The sequence below is a fragment of the Lissotriton helveticus genome, chromosome 5_1 (genome assembly GCF_964261635.1).
Source record: "Lissotriton helveticus chromosome 5_1, aLisHel1.1, whole genome shotgun sequence".
NCBI lineage: Eukaryota > Metazoa > Chordata > Amphibia > Caudata > Salamandridae > Lissotriton > Lissotriton helveticus.
Genome location: NC_136065.1, coordinates 1,347,935,053 through 1,347,952,730, shown reverse-complemented (window position 1 = coordinate 1,347,952,730; position 17,678 = coordinate 1,347,935,053).

Genomic DNA, 17,678 nt, shown 5'->3' with positions numbered 1-17,678 from the left:
AAGGAAAATGGCTCTTCGCTCAGCAGGATGATGCACCAACCTCATATGAGGGCTCATTTCCCTAAGACCTTCAGCCCCTAAATAGTGCTCCCCAATTCCTGAGGGATGTGTCCATGGTGATTGTGCAATTTGATACCTTTTTGAGGGAAAAAACACACCTTGTGTATAAATTTCTGTCTTGGATTCACCCAAGAAAAAACCTCTCGCATCGAGGAGGGATTGTAATGAGATCTTCAAATGAATCAGAGACGTGAAACCAATGTTTATGCAGTTGCTGTAGCAGCGTTATCCTGTGCAGAAGGACACTCACAGGAAGCAGGTGGAGGTCATGGCCCGCTGAAATTTGGAGAATGTAATGAAATAGACTAATGTACTCAAAAGAAACAGCAAGAAAGAGCTGCAGGCTTCTCATTCGTAAGAGACAAACACCCTTGCTGAATTAGCATGGACTGTTGTTCCTAGAAAATCCTGTGTCGTAACTAGGAATAATTGGGACTGGACATGGTATATCGATAAAAACCAGGCATTGAAACAGTGACTACAAAGTCTGGGTGTACTGGATTGCTTATTAAGAAGAGTGATCCTCTGTAAATAAACCTGTCTCAGAAATGATGAATGCGTATGTATTGCAGACACAGATAGGCTGCCAGAATCTACATAAGAATCACGTGGAGTGGACCGAGAGTCCTGACAAGACAGGCCTGTCATATAACTTAGAGTATAGATCAACCACGTTCCGTGCTGTGGAAGCATTGTTACCTAAACCTTGACACTCTGGAGGTCGAGTGCACATGTTAGGTCCCTGGCAGTAACATTTGAAAAACTTTCTGGAGGTACAACCTTTGAAAAATGTTTGTGCAGAGATGACAAAAATCCGGCGCTACATATCTGACCAGCTAGTTGAAGAGGATCTGAGAGGAAAAAACCTAACTCCTTATTAGATTCAGAACCACTCCGACGGTCCCTGATGTATCCATAAGTCAATTTGTAAATGACTCGCGCAGATGAGTTGAATGCGGTCACTATGAAGGCGTAGCATACAGGAAATTGCCAAATTCTAGAGCATGCTCTTTTGACATCACAATTAGAATTTTCCATAGATAAATAGCAGTGGTGACCAAATGAAATCTTAGAGATATGCCACCCTTATCCCACTTGAAATGGAGTCATGATGGGCTTTAAAGTAAGTCGTAGTGTCCTGGAAAAATGACGTCCTGTATACGATTTAGAGTCGAATCATACAGTTGTATATCAGGTACTGGGTGGAACTTCTTGGATTAAATGCGAAAACTGTCCTCGGGCACCCCGAAAGAGTTGATCCCCGTACTGTGGAGAATCGAAGGCGCGGTATTGTCTGGTCAATATGATGGCCCAGAAGTAACAACTATAAAAAGGTACGGCCATTATCTCAGTATGAACTTGTGGGCGAGGAACTAAGGGTTCCTCCAACCTTAACTCCGCAACACAATACTGCAAAACTTGGAGATGTAATGTACACTGCACGGTGTTTTGTTGATGATTATCTTTTGTCCATCCTTTTTGTTAAAAATTCTAGAAATGCCAGTGTAGGGGTATTCAAGGATACGCACATTCTGTGCCCCTATGTTAAAATTGATCCTGTCCAGAGAGCTAAAAGATTGCCCGAGAGTCACCAGCGTCGATCTTTTGGCTTAAGCAGAGCTCAAAACCACTGTCAATACAATATTGAAAGAGAAAGAAACCGTCCGCCTCCATCCTGGTGACAAGGGCTTGACGAAAGCGCGTCACCGTTCCTTACATGAGGAGGTTAAATCCGTCAACATCCGCCGGAGGATAGAAGAATAAAGAATCATGCAAGATCCCGTAACTTGCTGAAAGGAGGCTACGACTAATAAGTAGGGTAAAGTAACACTGTAATAAGCCCAACTGGACCAAGCGTCGACTAACCTGACCATGGACTGGGTCCAGCATCAGAGAGGTCAACAAGAAAACGTGACCCTCAGTGTCCGCATAGGAAAACTGTTGCAGACTTAAACTACTGTGGAGGTGACTGCTGACGCTGTCAGTCTACAAGTCCTCCGTAGACGTACTTCTTGTTGGCAACGAAAACTGATCCTTAACTTGGCCAACATTCCACAATAAAACTCACCATCACTGAGGATGATTGATGAATCAAGTAGTTTGTCAACTTTGAAAGTCGTCGACGAGCCTGCTAGTGATTAAGAGAACTGTCGTCAATGGGCCAACTGTGTACGGACCTAAAGCCTGCGTGGCCACTGCCGATGTGCCCACTGTTAATGGCCCCAACTGCACTGTTTATAGGCCCACTGTTGATAGCCTAGAGATGCCAGGTCCACTGCCAATGGCCAAGTGCCGATGGATCACATGTCAGAAGGGCCACTGTCAGTGGCCCACTGCTATTGAGCCAACCGTCGCCCAAGCTTTCAGTTGACTATGTCAGCTGAATAGGCTCACAAACGCCGACGAGACTCTTCACCGTCTATGACTGCTCTTCAGCGTCGACGAGGGACACACTGCTCCGTCGACGAGGCACCTCATCTCACCGTCGACGGGGCACTCCTCCGTCGACGAGGCTCCTCACCGTCGACGGGGCACTCCTCCGTCGACGAGGCCCCTCACCGTCGACGGGGCTCCCCACCGTCGACGATTGCTCTTCAGCGTCGACGAGGGACACCCTGCATCGTCGACGATGTTCCCCACCGTCGACGAGGCATCTCACCGTCGACGAGGTCCTTCACCGTCGACGAGGCACCCCTCCGTCGACGAGGCTCTCCACCGTCGACGATTGCTCTTCAGCGTCGACGAGGGACACCTCTCACCGTCGACGAGGCTCGCCGTCAACGCGGCTCGCCGTCGACGGAGCTCCCTCGTCGTCGACGAGGCTCGTCGTCGACGCAGCCCCCTCGTCGTGGACGAAAGGTTCCCGTCGACGATGCCACCATCACAGTCGACGTTGCTCGTCGTCGACGCGGCAATACTCGTCGTCGAGGCTCAGCATTGACGAGGCAAAAGTGCATGTTGTGAAAAAGCTGTTGGTCAACGAAGCTCTTTGTCGGCTGCGCAGCATCCTGCGACTTACAACCAGTGCATTTGAGGGCTCTGTCAACAGGATCCTGTAGCCCTGTGACACCGTAGATGAGAAAATATCACAAAATTTAATAGATATATATAATATAAATGAAGAAACTGAGCAGAGCTCAGGGAGACTCCCTGCACACGACGTGCGGTAAAAAATCTGACAGCCTGAGCCTCTGGGGGGAACCTTCTGGTGGGTGCTGTCGCCTGATTGGCTGCAGTTTGGGCTACACAAAATGACAGGGATAGTCACTAATGTGGAAGTTTTTTCTCCTGTAGCTTGGCTACTTTACTTCCTGGTTTGTTTTTAATTGGTATTTACTATGTATTTATAGCATATTATTGCTTTTTTATATACCGTGGGACTCCCACTCCGACGACGGGGAATGATTCAGGCATGTGAATCTATGAAAGACACCCCTAATACTGGAGAAACATAGTTCATCAGAGTCAACACTGTCTGCCCATTCACCCATCCTTTTTAGATCTTAGTGCAACAAGCATCCAAAAAATTTCACGCACCTTCTTGACAGTCTCTTTGAAAATGAATCTGTATTTGGTAGGGGTATAACCTAAATGCCTGATTAATCTATTTTTCCATTATCCTCAAGGGCATTCACATCAAGTTCAGTCACAACTTTCGTCCCGCTGAGAGGCAAGTGGGCCAGGCGGACCTGCAGCTCTATCCTGTTTAAGATTACAAGCTTCACAGGCTAACTCATAAGAAGTAAACCATGTCCAATAATCTGGGCCCACAGAATGCCTTTATACCAAATTCTTCAATATGCTGGGATAACGAGGAAAGAGATTCAGAGGGAACTCTGCACCTATTATTATTATTATTATTATTTAAAATGTTATATAGCGCGCAGTTACCCTTGGGCATCCCAGCGCTTTTCCAGACACCATCAGATAATAAAAATGGCAAGATTAGTGCAGTCAAGCAGGAAACAAGTGAGTTTTAAGACATTTGCGGAATCGCAAAGTGCAAGTCTCGGCACGCAATTCAAAAGGAAGCGAGTTCCACAGCTTAGCTGTGTTAACTGAAAACCTTCTCCCACCGGTACGGGCCCTTCTAACTCTGGGGACTAAGAGAAAGTGTTTTTGATCAGAGCGCAGCGTTCTGCTCGCTTTATATGCACCACTAAATTCCTCAGTATTGGGGGGCCCTTCCCCAGGAGGATTTTGTGGGCTGTACAGAGTGCTTTAAATTTGACTCTTTCCCGCACTGGCAACCAGTGCAACGCCTTTAGAGCAGGTCTGGCAAACTGTGTCTTGGGGATGCCCATGAGCAGCCTTGCTGCCGCATTTTGGACCTGCTGGAGTTTGTTCAAAGTGGATTCCGGGACGCCCAAAAAGATTGCATTACTGTAATCCAGTCTTGATGTAATCAGACCCTGGATTAACAGCTTCCTTGATGTTACAGGCAGAAGAGGAAAAATTTTGCGAGCTGACCGTAGCAGGGCAAAACACACTCCTGCAGTTTTCCTGGCATGGGTCCTAAACGATAAATCTTGATCTAACCAGACCCCCAAGCTCTTGATCACCTCTTTCGAGCTAGGGAGGTCTCCCATGCAACTCGGCCAGCTGGTCAGGGGGAGTGAAGAGATTTTACTCCCTAACAGCATTATTTCTGTCTTCGAGCCATTCAGCTTAAGAGCTGACTCATCCATCCAAGTGTGAACTTCCGACAGGCAGGAGTGCAGTAGGTCGGGATTCTCTACCAGTTGGGATAAGGTGACCACCAACTGCGTATCATCCGCATAACTGACGATCTTAATGTCGTAGGGGGCCACCACATCCTCCAGGGGGGCCATATAAACATTAAACAATGTCGGGCTGAGAGACGAGCCCTGTGGCACTCCGTACTGGAGGGGGATAGATGTAGACCGATGACTGCCTTCCCAAACCTGGTATGTGCGTCCGGTAAGAAATGACCCCAGCCACTTCAGGGCAACCCCTGACACACCTACCTCTGACAGCCGCTGAATCAACACCTGATGGTTCACGGTGTCGAACGCCACACTGAGGTCCAGGAGGATCACTGCCACTGACCATCCTGAGTCCAAAATGCGTCTAGTTTCATCCACGACTGCCAAGAGGGCAGTGTCAGTACCCTGGCCTGGGCGGAATCCGGTTTGTGAATCTCGAAGCAGTCCGTTGGACTCCAGGAAGCCCGACAGTTGTTGATTCACCAACCTTTCCGCAATTTTGCCGAGACCCGGCAACAAGGAGATGGGCCTAAAGTTTGCCAGGTCTACGGGGTCTAGACTAGGCTTCTTTAGGAGTGCCTTTACAACCACTGTTTTCCAGCTCGGTGGCACCGAACCCAGAGCAAAGGAAGCATTCATTAAATCTGTGATGGGGGCCCCGATGGAAGCTGCTACTAGTTTAAGGAACTTCGTAGGGACCGGGTCCATAGGAGAGCCACTTTTCATGGATCCAAGGGCTTTCAAAACTTCCGCCACTGCTACTGGGCCAAAAGTATCTAAATGGATAGATGCCTCGCTAGGCTGTGTTGCTATGTTTGGCTTATGATTGTAATGAGGCAACTGGGGCTGAGGCAGGGTAATTAAAATCTTCTCAATTTTCGTATGAAAGAAGTCTGCGAGCTCCATACACTTCTGTTCATCATGGGTAACCACGGGCTCAGGGACTTTGAGGAGTTCTTTGACCACTTTAAAAGTCTCTCTGGCAGAGCTAGAGGCGGATTTTATACGCTCTTCAAAAAATTGGGCTTTAGCCTTCCGAAGAGCGGATTTACAGCCCCTAATTGCAACGCGATATTCCTCTCGCCTAGTTATCTCCCATTTCTTTCTCCACAACCTCTCCAGCTTTTTACAACCCTTCCTAAGGGATCGAAGCTCGGCAGTGTACCATGGAGCGGATCCAATTCTTTTCTCCCTCTTTTGCACTCTCTTTTTCGGAATAAGAGCATCAAGAGAGGCGGTCAGCCATTGATTGAAGTTGGCGTCTCCCTTAATTGGATCCGCATCGAAGGGAAGGAGCATGTCTTCCAGCTTAGAGGTCCAGTCCTCAATCGATAACCTAGACCACGCTCTGTCTTCCAAAAAAGCCTGCTTGTCAGTTGTGGGCGGCACGTCGACTTGCCAGTTAGCAGATACCAAGAAATGTTCAGTCCACGGGAGAGGAATTGCTGGCCACACCACCAATCGGGAAATGTTGGAAAGCATAGGGTCTAGTAAGTGCCCTTTATCGTGCGTCACCCCAGCATTGATTAAGGCCAACTCGCAAGCTTTCAGATCCTCCTGAAGATCTCGGGCTTCTAGGTCGGCAGAATCGTTGAAGTGGAGATTAAGATCTCCCAATACTAAGAAATTAGTCGTGGATGAGGCCAAGGACGTCACAGTTTCCATTAAGGAGCTAGCAAAGTTACCCACACAGCCCGGGGGCCGGTAGATCAGTAAACCTGATAGAGATACTGTAGGACATATCCGAAAGGAGAAATGGCAACTCTCGCAGTCCGAAACTAAGCCATTTTGGGCCCTACATACATATGTGTCCTTGTATAAAATAGCAATGCCACCCCCTCGCCCCTCAGGTCTGTCAAGATGATACACAAGAAAACCGGACGGAAGAGCTTGCACTATGTCGGCATCGGAACTGGAAGTTATCCAGGTTTCCGTCAGGAACAAGATATCTAAATCCCGCTCTTGTATGAGAAGGTTAACTTCTACTGAGTGCCGCGGAAGAGAGCGGCAGTTCAGTAGACCTAACAACAAGGTGTTCTTGCCTTTGTCAGGAGAAGTAAGCTCGCTCGGCCTAGAGACTGATGGCAAAAACAAGTCGTCATAGGCCGGTTTGCTTCTGACAGTGTGCAAATGGCCCAATGTAATCAGATCGTCCCGAGCGTATGTCCGTCTAGCTGTAGATGTTATGGACAGAGTACCAGGCCCATGGCCCGTCTGGGCCCAAACGGGCACAGATGGGCTGGACTCTGGCGTGACTCCGGCGCTGAGACGGCGCCTCCGCTGCGCGTCACCGCTGCGCGTCTCCATTGCAGCTTTAAATAGGGGCCGCGCCTCCTGTGACTAAGATTAAAGCGCTCCCAAAGATGGCGCATGCAGAACGTCCCTAAACTACCCCCAATATGGCGGCGATCGTATCAATCTGCCTGAAGACCCGCGAAAAGCGCGGTGAGGACACGATTATTATGCAAGTAAGTGCTACTCTGGGGTAATCAGGGTATGATAACAAATAAAATAAAAACAAATAATGACAGAAACGGGATGCTCAATTTAAAAACGCGCGTCTAAGTCCACACAGAATACTCGCTAACTAAAATTGCTCCTTCTGCCGAAAACACAGAGCAAATAGCGCTATCCGCTTTTAGAGTGCACAAATCTTTGTCTTAACATCTTTTCAAATTTAAACACAGCAAATATGAGTACGCCCCAAATATCTAAACATTTTTCTGCATGGCATTTCAATTACAGTTAAAGCAAGTGCCTAGATAAAGTTACAAGCTGCTCTAATAAACTCGAATGCGTTTTCATAGATGAAAGCGCCTAGCTCGCTAACAATGGCTTAAAGGCCTGGCGCTATCTCACCAGTGCAGTTTTGTTGACTTTCCCGGGGCATTGGTCTGTACCCCTTACAGCCTCTGCGGGCCAACGCGGAGCGGATCCCTATGAACATTCAAAGCCGCCACTCACCGAGCAATGGAAGGGAAGGGGGATGGGCGAGCCCTGTGCTCGGACGGGCGTCTCACTCACCGCGCTCTCAGTGCAGGCCGGAGTCGGCGGTTGGAGTGGGGAGCTGGAGCCGCGTAGGCAGGCGAGAGCGGAGATCTCGGGCCGTACCCGCACACCGAAGACACACGGCGCGCAGAACCACCGACCGAGGCTGGGAAGGCTGCACTTAACAGTGCAGTGTTAAGTATCACGCATACCAACTTGATGTGCTTTTCTTCGAGAGTATGCTCCTGGTACTTCTCTGCTGCCTACTCTCTTTCATTTCTCATTTTGCACTTTCTCTGCATACAAATTCCCTCTCTGCCCTCTCCGCCTCTAGTTATATCTTCACTACTTCCAGCTAAAATGTCTTAATCTGGAGTCAAGTCAAGTCAAGTCAAAAAGCAATTTTTATTTAGACCTTAGTCTTTAAACAATTGTAAAACTAATTACAATAAAAGTCAAAAACAACACAATTTATACATTCTCAGCATTAAAATTGATGAGATCTCAAAAAGGGAGTACCGATATTCACTTTTCTGCGCAGGGACACACGGCTCATTACAAAACCTATGTATGGCATACAACACTCTTCACTATACTGTGCAATTTATCTATTGAAAATGTTTGTATTAACCTTTAAAACAATTTAACATCCCTAAAATAAGGGAATTTTGAATTACTTTAATATAGTTCCCCAATGCGACCGCAATCTCAAGATTAGACATTTCTATTAGTAGATCTACTGCCTGTGGTCGTAGCCTTATACCATAGTTTAGAAATAATGGGCGGAGGTATTGTTTACACTGCTCTAATACTGTTACACAATCTAGAAATATGTGCAACTTATCACCTTTAGTTCCCAATATGCACTTACAATAACCATCCTGATGCAACATTTTCATTTTTAATTCATCATTTACCATCCAGGGGTTTATACCAATTCTCGTCCTTAAGGTCTCCTGTCTATACCAGTGGTTTGGTAGATATTTCCAAATAAGGAAACCAATTTTCATTTAGCCATGAATCCCTCATAAATTGCACAGATTTTTTCGTAGACAGATAATTCATATCTGCTCGTCTGCAGACCTCTTGGCTATGATTTCTAAGACCATTCTTAGTGAATTCTACATACAGGGATTCTTGGCAAACTTTCACATTTATATTCTCACAAACCGATAATATTTTCTTCCTTGTCTCCTTAGCCCATTTTAAGATGCTAAATTGGATCTCTTTTCTGCACCATTGTGATACCTTCTGACCTGTCTCTATATCCAAACGTTTCCAAAATCTAATTAAGGCCATTTGTGCCTGTATACTCCAGGCAGTTGTGCCTATCTCGGTTCTTATTGCTTGGATCATTGACGAGTGTGGGAGTCTCAGAAGTGTTTTCAAGCATTTTCCTTCCTCTAGGTTCCAATCGAGTTTACCACTTAAATATAGGACTTCTGCTCCATTCAGTACTTGTGGAGGTATCATTGCTCTAAAAGCCTTTACCAGCGGTCTGTGGGACATATCTCGATAGTCCCGATTAAATTTTTCCAGTCCACAGATTGACGTAAAGGCTTTGGCTTTCTGGGCTTCTAGATGAGTACGCCACTTTAAGTTACTATCGAACCACAGCCCCAGGTAACGATATTCATTCACTATTTCTAATTTAAAATCACCTAAAAACCAATTAAATCTAATTGCTTTTTTTCCAAAACATAACATTTTTTTTCCCTATTTACAGTTAAAAAGATTTCATCACAGTATTCTCTAAAAACATTAGATTTTCTTTGGAGGCCAATTTCAGTCTGATCCAAGATCACCAGGTCTTCTGCGTACAATAGACATGACACTTTATTTCCATCAATTCTCGGGCTTGCGCTTCTTTTAACCTCTAAGGTAGCAGGTAAATCAGCTAAGAAGATGGCAAAAAGTAGAGGAGCCAACACACAGCCCTGTCCAAGGCCATTCTCTATTGCTTTTTTTGTTGTCAGTGGCCCTTCTGTGTCTCTGATTACTTGTGCCCAGTTTCCGCTATGCAGCTATTTTATTATAGCTAGCAGACCTTCAGGGATATTTTTCTTTACAAGAGTTTCCCAGAGGCACTTCCGTTCAGCTGAATCAAATGCGGCTCGAAAGTCCACAAAACAGCAGCACAGCATACTATTTTGTTCTATCGATTTACGTTCGACTGCCCACAAGGCAAAGCAGTGATCAACCGTGGAGTGGCCTTCTTTAAAACCCCCTGCTCGACTGGTACAATTAGAAACTTCTCCACCCATTCCTTTAGTCTATTCAGAATTATTTTTGCAAATACTTTTTCCCCTATGTCTAGCAAGTTAATTAGCCTGTAATTTTGTAGTGCGTTCCATATCACCTTTTTTATGAACAGGCCTTATTACCGCCCCCTACCAATTCTCATGTATTTTCCCTGTATCTAAGGTTACCATAAACATGTGGGGAAAAAAATTCACCCACCACTTCATCTGTGACTTTATTATTATTGCTGGGAGGTTGCCTGGTCCTGCTGCTCGTGTTAATTTTAATTTAATTATTGTATTTTCTACGTTTTGTTCTGTGAAATCCAGTTTTAGTTCTTCCATTATCTCTTGCCAGGGCTGGGGCACTTCTACTTCTAGGTCCCTACAAAGGCCATACAATCCCTGCAAGTACTTCTCCCATGCTGCCTCATCTACTACACAGTTCATTGCACCCACTGGATGATCGGCTGCTGCTTTTACCAGCTTCCAGAATTGTCTAATATTCTTTGATTCAATAGATTCCAGTAAGTTTTCCCAACATTTGTCTTTGTGGGCTCTTTTTGCATTTGCAATTAACTTTTTACATTCTCTTTTTAATTTATTAAGATGATTTTGTCTCTTCAGGTTGTGTTTTTTACTAATACTTCTTGTTTCTTTCCGTATCTCTCTTTTTTTCTTTAGGCAGTCTACTGAGAACCATTTAGGTAGTCTAACTGGATTTATCTGTTGGTTTATTTTGTCTTTTTTTAATTAAATTCGAAGACATTGCACCACTTGAGCTATTTTTCCCTCGTACCATTCCAGATTCTGGCCCCCTATATCTGCCAAGTCTACCTTCTGTTGGAATTTTCCTAATTTTACTATGTACTCTTCCGTTAGTCAGGTAGTCACTCTTTTGGGATATTCAACCTGTTGTGGGATTACTTTATCTCGGGGTATCGGTTTTCTCCCTTGAATCTTCAACTGCAGGGGGTTATGATCACTGCCTTCCTTCCGAAGTATCCTAAATTTTCTTATAAGAGAAAAATTCCAAACAAACATAAAGTCATAATCTATTGGACAGTTTTGTGTGCCTATTTTAAATGTTTTTTCTGCTGGGCTGTCTGATCCAAATCTGCCAGTCAGACAGAATAAGCCCTTCGTCCCTAGATAGTTTCCTAGATCTTCATCCTGTCTTAAGGTTTCACAGGTTGGAAAGGTTGCTTTGTTTTATTTCATATGCATCCAATATATCCCTGTTCCAGAGACCTACCTTCTTTGGGTTCAATGTTATGTTATGTTAATATGTTATGTTAAGAACTTTTTATAGAGCGCGTGTACACCCAGAGGTTTCATGGCGCTGACTAGCCGAATCTCAAAAGTGAGGTTGGGTTATGCCTGGGCCTGAATAAAAAGCTAAGTTTTAAGTTGTTTCCTAAAGATCAGAAGGTCAGTGCAAGAGCGGATGTCCAGAGGGAGGGAGTTCCAGAGTTTGGAAGCGAGAGTCGCAAACCTACGTCCTCCCTGACGCTTCAAATTGAAGGTGGGGGTGGCCAGCAGATGGAGATTGGCGGACCGGAGGTTGCGAGAAGGGATGTACCTGGGCAGGAGGATGTGAATGAACTGGGGGCTGCGGGAATGGAGAGATTTAAAGATGGTACATGCAGTTTTAAAATTCTACTCGTTGGGAAACGGGGAGCCAATGAAGTTGATTTAATAGTGACCTGGCCAATTGCCAACAAGGTTGCTGGTGAATCAGCCTGGCTGCTTGGTTCTGCACCAGTTGGAGACGTCTACTGAGGTAGAGAGGAAGGCCCAGATAGATGGAATTGGCATAATCCAGGTGTGACAGAACCAATGCGATCACCACCTGGATAAAGGCCGACTGGGTTAGCACCCGGCTGATATTCTTAATCCTGCGGAGCTGGTAGAAGCAGGAGGAAACCACCGTGCCCACTTGGGTTTTTAGAGACAGATCCTCATCGATGACTACTCCCAGGCTTTTTACAGAAGCGGAGTGGGTGGGGGGCCGAGTTCGAGGGGCCAATAGTGTGGGCCCCAGAGTGTTTGGCTTTAGCCATTGAGAAATAGCTCTGTCTTACTGGGATTCAGTTTTAGGTGATTGGAGTCCATCCAGTAACGGATGTATGATTAAAATCCCCTAACAAATAAAATATATCCAAACCATACTTTTCACATAAAGTGTCTATATTATCTTTAAAATGCGCCAAACTCAATTCCGTACTCCATAGCATTCTCCCATTGCATATACACGTTTATGATGATTACATTTTCATATTTTTTAACTAGTCAGCAACGATAGACTGCATACCAAGAGCCATTTACATTTTACTTTTATCGAAATCACATTCTTAGCTACTTTTGCAGACAATAGGGTCATAATCCCCCCTGCTGGTCGCCCAAACCTTTTTTTCTTGGCTGGTCGGTTGAGCTGGATGAAACCATCAAAAATTGGTGTTTCGTTGCATAGCCATGTCTCTTGCAAACAGATGATTTCCACATTCTTTACTTGCATTTTTAGGCATTCTTGTTTTATTACATCTCCAAGACCATTTATGTTCCATGATAGGAAATTAAGGCTATGCGACACCCCTACATCCTATTCCACCTCACTTAGCCCTCTTTCTTCGTACGTATCTTCCTATACTGCTGGGAGGGGCCTGTAAGACTGCTACTTTGACTCCAGTTACCCCAAGAATTATCAATTGCAGAATTATTAATTACTACATTCAAAGTACTTCCTCGCTCTTCTTTTTCCTCCAGTAACCTCACTTGTCTCTTTCCGAGCCCTGCATGACATTTTAGAAAGTCACTCTCAAAACGGACATTTCCCCCTAATTCTCTCTCTGGGATTAGCCGTATCCCTTCCTGCTGTATCTCCCTCCCCGCTTTCCAAATTGCCAATTTTACCAGATCTGAGTAGACTAAAACTCTTGTGATCCTTTTTCCATTTGAGTTTTCTATGAAGCCACCCGTCTTAGATCTTTTGTTCCTATTACCCTCAAACTTGGACATTTTGAATATGAAAATAGGATTTTAGATCTGTTTAAGGATTGGATCTTCCTTATTTTCTTTCCCCCTTTTTCTGGTTGATAGGGTTCAAAATACAGCCATTTATTACTTCCTATCTCTATCCCTGTCTTTGGTTCTTCTATACCTGTCTGCCTGGTGTTCTTCCACATAACATTCCCTAGATTACTTTTTACTTCTGTCTTATCTCGATGATGGTCCGCTTTTTCTTGGATTTGATTCTTCCGAAGATCTATATTATATCCCGTATTATTCGTTTTTAGTACGAGTTTTGTTTTTAGTTGCTCCTTACTTGGTCCCTTACTATTCTGTTTCTTAGCTTGATATTTGGAACCCTTCCTCTTACCCTCGGCTCTAGGGGTCTTTAAACATAACGATGTTGGTACAGGGGTTTTAAGATAGTCTCATCCTCCTTACCCCTTTTTCTTTCCCTTGTTTCAGCTTTTGTTTTCCTCTTTCTACATATCCCTCTTTTTAAATGACCCCTATTGTTCATGAGGCTATATCTAGAGTTTTCTCCTCTTCTTTTTACCAACATTGGGCATTTAGAAATATATACATTATGTGGGGTTTCTACAGTTTCTATACTCCCTCTCTCCTCTGTAGGCTGTGGGTCCACTACTGGTCTCATCATTTGTGGCATTTGAACTCTAATTCCTTGCAACTCCTCCTCAATCTTTTTTAAATAGGACTTTTGCGTTTTCAGGACGCCGTTATTTAGCATAGTGACTTCTAATATCCCCTGCAGGGTTTTCTGAAGCATCAACAATAAATCCATCATTCAGGAGGAAGGGGTAGCAGAAATGTCTAGGACTTGTAGGCTGTTTCTCTCAGGATCATTAGTTCTTTCTATTCTCAATATTTCCGGCGGCATTTGTTTTCTACTCGCTTTGCCCTTGATAACAAAGTATTTAGTTTGTCTCCCCCGGTCAGTTCTCAGTCCTTGGCTATTATCTTCCATTTGACCTGAAGTCTCTGGTTCCTGCTCTGGCAGCGAGAATACTGTGGGGGATGAGGACAGTCGAGGTGCTGTTGTAAGATCCTCTTGACTTAGGAGTGAAGGGTTTATCAGAAATGATGCCTCCAGTATTTCTTCAGAAAGTTATACTATCCCACTACTATTCTGTAGCGCTAGTTCTGCTTCCATGGGCTTCGTTGATAGATCCAATAATTTTTAATGTTTACCCACAAAGTCCTTTATGGATTTAGAGGCTAGCATACTTCCGTTTTTTTTCTTGCAAGATCTCTTTAATAGTTCTTTTCTTTTTTCTTTTTGGGGTACTCCTTTAATCCTTTCACTGGGGCTGGCCTGGCTCACCTGGCTCTCTTCCAATGTCCTAATCTTCCCGGAAAGCTCTCTCCTCCCAGGGCTTTGCTCCATAGGCTCCTTGAGAGTTTTCTGCTTCTTTTTTGGTGCCATAGCTCTCGTCCCGTACGTTTAGCAAACGTGTTTAGTTTTTTACACTCTTATGTACCCCTATTGTGCTGTGCTTGCTTTGTCCCGCCTTTAATAGCCCCCTAATCAACCAATTTTAACAATGAGTGGATACTTAGAAAGGCGTTGGGCAAACGTTCATGCAATCATTCATCCACTTACCTCTGTTGTGCCTTTGTCCTGCCACGCCCTGTTTAATTAAAGTTTTTATACTTCAAAGTTCTGTACCTTGTTCTTAATTTGGCGTCCTGCGAGCGCTCCCTTGCTTCCTCACTTCTACGAGGGAGTATTCCAGTAATGCACCCAGGTGCTTCAGTCTGTCTCCTCAGGGCCACTCTGGCACTTTACTTACAGCCTTCACCTCCTTCTTCTTCCTTCCAGCTCCAGGCTGAGTGTGCTCCCTTTGACCAGCCTTCTCCTGCCCACAGTGCAGAGCAAATACTCGTTATGGGCTTATTAAGTCAAGTGTAATGGCAACACTTTTCCATCGGAAGCCTCTCCTTGCGGCTTCCACGGTCTCCACGGCTTCCGTGACTTCCGCGGCATTTATCCCCGCTATGTCGCGGGACCTTCACTTCATTCACGGCGAGACCCGATGTTTTCCTAGGGCCCGCCGAATTTTTTACTTTAAGCTGAATTGTGGCGCGGCTGTCTGTCCATCCGCGTCCCGCGACTTTCGGCTCCGGTGGGCGGTCCTATCCGACGCTAATTGCGTCTCTCCACTTCTCTCCGTAGCGTGGGGGCAGGCAGGCGGCAACAACAGGGTCGTGCAGTGTTCGACTAGTCCATCAGTTTGTGGGTGATATACCAACATCTCTGGAGTCATTTGAAAATCTAGAACATGCAAGACTAGAAAGAGTTACTAGATAGGATACAGAAAAACTGGAATCGCGTTTGGCTGAGTAACTATATTGGAGTACCAGCACTGTCATCTTCCCTTTTAGGTGCAGCTTGGTACTCGTGCAAAGACTGAAAAAAACATTTGTTCCCTGAGGACCTTAATTGCCTCCATTTACCCTGTTCCACACGTGTCTCTGCAGTCATGCTCCCCAGATCAATGTATTATAGATCTAGCAATGAGGCTCAGGCTCAGATTGCTACCAATGCCAGACTGGAATCAGGTGAGTAGCAGAAACCTCCACGGAGGCATCAGTTCTAGAGTGGCAGGCCTGGGAACATGATCTGAGGGACGGCACAGCCTCGTCCTCCCTTCCAGGGGACATTTGAAACCTGAAACACCTATCCACTGAGGGCTGCACCATGACAGTGCGGTGGAGTTTCTGGGACGGCTGGAACTAACGTACACTCTGCATTGTGTCAGACCTCTGATCTGTAGAAGTCCCCTAGTGCCCCATTGGCAGGTATACCATAATAGGCAGATGCTCTGCAATAATCGAGGACAGTGGATTGTACTGTCTGCTTCCCTGGGACAGTGGCTCTCCTCGTGCCTCCCCACCCCCATAGGCTAAGTTGAAAAGATGAGAGGAAGGACTCCGGGTCACAACTGGTGTAAGCAGGCCTTCAACATGTTAAGATGTCTCTGCACATCCTTCATCCTCTACAACCCAGCTGCTCAACGCACACTATACAAGAAATGCCACAGAAAATATTCTGTCCCCTGAAAATATCACGCTGCGATGGGCAGATCCTAGGGCCATCATTCAAAACTCCAATTTGACTATCGGTGGCCCCCTGTGAAACTGGTCTGCCCCAGTGGACATTGCGGGTGCGGATATGAGGCTTTGCTACTCGCAATGCAGAGTAGCCTGACATCCATTGAGTTCAAAATGGACTCCCTCTGCACCAGAATGGATAATATAATTTGGAAATTGGAGAAACATGATGGTCATTTACAAGTTGAGAAGCATATGTCAAAGTTTGAAGATGCCATGTTATCCCAGGTTGATACCCTCCTCAACATGGAAAAAGTTCTCAAGGTGGTAGCAGTCGAGAACAAGCATTTTGGAGACGTTCTCCCGTCGTAATAATATCTGAGTTTTGAGAGCGCCCAAATCCACCAACACAGGCAAACTAGATAAATATGTTGAAAATCTATTGGTTCAGATCTTTGGGTCAGACATATTCTCCCACCTGGCCATAGTGGAACAAGCACATCAATTGCTTGCCAGTCGACACCCACCAGGAGCGCCTGTTTGTCCAATAATTGCAAGACTCTTTTAAGTTTCTGTGATCGAAACACCGCCCTTCAAATGGCCTGTAATAGGAAAGGGGTAGGGTGTTAGCAGTAAATTGCATGGTGAGCATACTATCATTTTCTTTTTCAGCTGCCTGCTCTGAGACAGTGGTGCAACACTCCTCCGCCATTGCAGAGCAGCCACCGCTGAGCTTTTGATTGGTTTATTTTAAAGGTTTTATATAGCGCGAACATGACCCATAAGGGTATCAGAGCACTGTACAGCAGAAAGAGGATACGATAGGTCACTGTAGAAGCAAACATAATAAACATTTTGTAGTGGTTTGTATCACAGGGTTTTCTCTGTTGTGGAATCCTCACCCCTTGCAGGCGCCGCATGTGTGCATTCCAGCATGTGTGCATTCCACAACAGAACTCAGAATGTGTAGTTTTAAATATGTTGGGCAGTTTGAAGTTGATGCTAGCGGCTGCTGCGCAGTCCCTGTTACGAATAGTTACTTTGAAGATGGTTACCTGATTCTGCTGCAACGTTTCTTACTACACATTTGTAGCTAACCTGCACAGTTAAGTCATAAGTCATAGATTCTTATATAGCGCACGAATCACCAAAAAGTTACAGAAAGAGCAAACCAAACATGTGGAACATGTAGCGAGAACATAAGTGGCATCCAGAAAATGCCTTAATTAATGAGATTGCCCTGTTGTCTGTAAGAAATATCAGTTAGTTATGTTGTTTTCAGGTCGATTGTTGCAGCTGGTTATTCAGGAGAAGGACGTCCTTTGACTTGTTTTTTGAATGAGGAGGTCGGAGTGTTAGAACGGATATCTGGAAGAAGAGAGTTCCAAATTCTTGGGGCCAGACCGAGAAGGCTATGTTGTAGGTTCTTTTCTTTTTTAATTTGTGAGGTTTCAGCAGGAGCTTCTTAGGGTCCGATTCATACCAGAAAGTTCGAGCTTTTTAGCCAGGTAAGTGGGGAAACTCAGCAAGTTATGCAGTGGATGATAGATTCTGTGTCAAAAGCTGCAAATCCATAACTATG